Source organism: Hippopotamus amphibius, chromosome X (genome assembly GCF_030028045.1).
Source record: "Hippopotamus amphibius kiboko isolate mHipAmp2 chromosome X, mHipAmp2.hap2, whole genome shotgun sequence".
NCBI lineage: Eukaryota > Metazoa > Chordata > Mammalia > Artiodactyla > Hippopotamidae > Hippopotamus > Hippopotamus amphibius.
Window position 1 is genome coordinate 13,196,257 of NC_080203.1, and position 4,579 is coordinate 13,200,835.

The window sequence follows — 4,579 nt, forward strand, 5'->3', positions numbered from 1 at the left end:
CCTTTAGATCTGTTAATATTTTCTTTTATTAATTAGGTGCTCCAATGTTGGGTACATGTATATTTGCAATTATTATTTACTCTTGATGGATTAAACTAGGTATTTTCCTCCAAATTGATAACTATTGTGTATATATGTGGCATTCTTTCCTAGCTAAAAAGAATGCTGAATAAAGAGAGGAAAGGCTCTGCTAATCCTTTACTGTCATGAAATACAGTTTTTAAGGAATGAATGCATTGCTACATACAGGAATCTGTGCCTACAATGGCAATGTTGCTATAACAGCATGAGGGTAGAACCCCAGTGAATTCCATTTTGAATTTTTATGTATTAACACTTTATTTATGCTCTGTTATACTTCAAATTCTGTTAGTTATTTTTTTCTTTTTATCCCCTTTGGATTGGATACATGCATTTCTATTGGTACCTGAATAGCACCAGCCTTCTGAAAACAGTCTTATATAAAGATTACTTGAAAAATATGCGTATATTTGCTGTTCTATTCCTTACTACCCTGCCTGGATGGCCTGACCCATGATGATGATAAGCATGTGGAGCAGACTAAACTTTGTGACCTCCATGCAATGTATCAGAAGAGTGAGCATCTCTTTTCCTAGCCCAAGTTCTCTAGTTTCTCGAGTTTCTTCCCAAGTAGTGGTGCCAGAGTAGACCAGTGATACAAGGTGGATATATAATTGAATAATTTTTACCTAACATGGATTCTGCCAAAATTAGAGAGAGAAACAACAGTGCCGTAAGTATGTGGAAGTCCTCTCAGAAGTATAAATCCAGGTAAACTCTTTATTAAATACCTATTCATGGTACCATTTTTTTTTTGCCTTATGTACCTCTTCAAAACTCCTTTCTTCAACTTTCCTCCAGGAGGAGCTAGCTAGGATATGTCACTCCAGCCCCATTTATTGTTTACTTTATTTACTTGTAGTTTTCTTTCTGATTTTTCCATTTGATTTCCATTCTGATCTTTATTATTTTCTTCCTTCTACTGACTTTGGGCTTTACTCTTACTTTTCTAATTCCTTTATATGGTAGGTTAGGTTGTTTATTTCAGATTTTCCTTCTTTCTTGAGGTAGGCCTGAACTGCTATAAATTTCCCTCAATATTATATTGAGAATGCTCAATATTAAGGAATTTCTTAGTGTATTTTTTACCATTAATAGATCAAAGGATAAAACCCATATTATCATCTCAATAGATGCCAAAATGATAAAAATTCAAATATTTGACAAAAATCTAGCATCCCTTCCTGATGAAAAGTCTGTTCATATACAGTAAAGAAAGATACTTTCTTACCATATTTTTCTTAAAAATACTTATGTCAAACACACATCTAACTTCACACTGAATGATCAAACAGTTGAAAGGTTACTATTAAAGTTACGATGAGAAAAAACCATCACTACCTCTATTACTATTTAATACTGGTCTGGAAGTTGGAGGAAGACGTCCACCAACACCATGGTCTTGGTTCCTTGATTCCAGTAATCTTTACCTTTACTTCTCCCTCTAGACCTGGTCATCATCTTGAAAAGGTCCACTACTGACATCTTAAATTCAAATATGTGATTCTCTAACCATTACTTTCTACCACTCCTACTCTCTTATTCCTATGTTCCCTTTCTACTCATTCTTTAACTTCATTTCCTCCATTCCTTACCCTCTTCTATTTCCTCCAATGCTTTTATCTCTTCCCTCATCACACTTCTTTCACTATCTAACTTAGCTAGACCCTTTTGTGTATCACTTAAACCACTATTTGCTAGCATCCTCCACTCTATTTCTTTGTGCTGTTACTGTGCCTAATCAGCAAACCTCTAACCCAAACCAATTCAACCACCTGCCCTCTTTGCCCTCTACACACACAAACCCTGCATTTTACAGTTACGTGCCAACACAAACCCATGGTCTCCAAACCTTAGCTGGCCACCAACACTACTTGAAAGCATGTGTACATGTCCCTGATCAGATCTCTCAGTATCGTTGTCTACCTTTCTTTCTCAGAAAATGGCCTTATTTCTTACTTCACTGATTAACTGGAAATAATCAGTCCTCAGACATAAAAAGTCCTAAACTTAGAACTCCTTCTTCTCGTGCAAGATAAATTCCTGCACCTGAGATCTTCTGCCCTTTAAGTGTATCATTAATAATAACTATTATTAAGTACTTGTATGCTGAGCACTGTGCTTAACATATGTTAATCCATTTAATCCTTCTTCCCAACAACCCTATGGGTTAAGAACTATTATCATACAGGTAAGGAAAATGAATCCTAGAATGGTTAAGTAAAGTTGCCCAAAGTCACACAGTTAAGGAGTAGTGGAGCCAGGAATTAAACCTTAAGTCTGACATACTCCCATGCCTATGCTTTTCTATAACCACTCCATCATTTATCAATTATGAACTTTCTTCTTTGTCTTTAACATTTCCCCTATATTGGCACTTTACTTTTAATATATAAATACATTGAATTCCTTCCTATATAAAAAAGCTTTCCTACATTGATCCTACATTTCACTGTATCCACATCCTTGCTTACTTTTATTCCTAGCCCAATTTTTATCTGCCTAGATCAGCACTGTCCAATAGAATTATAATGTGAGCCACATATGAGCCACACATACTTTTGTTTTTATTGAAGTGTAGTTATTTTACAATGTTGTGTTAGTTTCTGGAGTAGAGCAAAGTGATTCAGATATACGTATATGTATTCTTTTTCATATTCTTTTCCATTATAGTTTATTACAAGATACTGAATATACTTTACTGTGCTATACAGTGGGTTCTTGTTGTTTATCTATTTTATATATAGCAGTTTGTGGGACTTCCCTGGCAGTCCAGTGGTTAAGACTCCACTCTCCCAATGCAGTGCCACAGGTTCAATCCCTGGTTGGGGAACTAAGATACCACATGCTACATGGCACAGCCAAAAAAAAATAGATTATATATAGTAATTTGTATCTGCTAATCCCAAACTCCTAATTTATCCCTCCCCCTGCCCAACTTCCCCTTTGGTAACCATAAATTTGTTTTCTATGTCTGTGAGTCTGTTTTTGTTTTTTTTGTTGTTGTTTGTTTTTTTGTTTTTGAGCTAGGGTTTAGTCATTTTTAAATTTTATTTATTTATTTATTATTTTGGGGGGGTACACCAAGTTCAATCATCTGTTTTTATACACATATCTCCATATTCCCTCCCTCCCTCGACTCCCCACCACCCTCCCTCGAGTCCCCTCCACCCTCCCCGTCCCAGTCCTCTAAGGCATCTTCCATCCTCGAGTTGGACTCCCTTTGTTATACAACTTCCCACTGGCTATCTCTTTTACAGTTGGTAGTATATATATGTCTGTGCTACTCTCTTGCTTCGCCTCAGCTTCCCCTTCACCCCCCGCCCCCTCCCAATCCTCAAGTTCTCCAGTCCATTCTCTGTATCTGCATCCTTGTTCTTGTCACTGAGTTCATCAGTACCATTTTTAGATTCCGTATATGTGAGTTAGCATACAGTATTTGTCTTTCTCTTTCTGACTTACTTCACTCTGTATGACAGTCTCTAGGTCTACCCACCTCATGACATATAGCTCCATCTCATCCCTTTTTATAGCTGAGTAATATTCCATTGTATATATATGCCACATCTTCCTTATCCATTCATCTGTTGATGGGCATTTAGGTTGCTTCCATGTCCTGGCTATTGTAAATAGTGCTGCAGTAAACATTATGGTACATGTTTCTTTTGGGATTATGGTTTTCTTTGGGTATGTGCCCAGTAGTGGGATTACTGGATCATATGGTAGTTCTATTTGTAGTTTTTAAAGGAACCTCCAAGTTGTTTTCCATAGTGGCTGTACCAACTTACATTCCCACCAACAGTGCAGGAGAGTTCCCTTTTCTCCACACCCTCTCCAACATTTGTTGTTTCCAGATTTTGTGATGATGGCCATTCTGACTGGTGTGAGGTGATCCCTCATTGTGGCTTTGACTTGCATTTCTCTGATGATTAGTGTTTTGTAAATAAGTTCATTTGTATCATTTTTTTTTAAGATTCCACATATAAGTGATATCATATGATATTTGTCTTTCTCTCTCTGATTTACTTCACTCAGTATAATAATCTCTAGGTCCAGCCATATTACTGAAAATGGCATTATTTCATTCTTTTTATGGCTGAGTAGTATTCCACTGTATATATGTACCACATCTTCTTTAGCCATTCATCTGTTGATGGACACTTAAGTTGTTCCCATGTCTTGGCTATTGTAAATAATGCTGCAAAGAATATAGGGGTGCATGCAGCTTTTTGAATTAGAGTTTTCATCTTTTCCAGATATATGCCCAGGAATGGGATTGCTGGATCATGTGATAACTCTATTTTTACTTTTTTAAGGAACTTCCATGCTGTTTTCTATAGTCGCTGCACCAATTTACATTCCCACCAACAGTGTAGGAGTGTTCCCTTTCCTACACACCCTCTCTAGTATTTATTATTTGTAGTTTTTTAATGATGGCCATTCTGACCGGTGTGAGGTGATACCTCATTGTAGCTTTGATTTATATTTCTCTAATAAT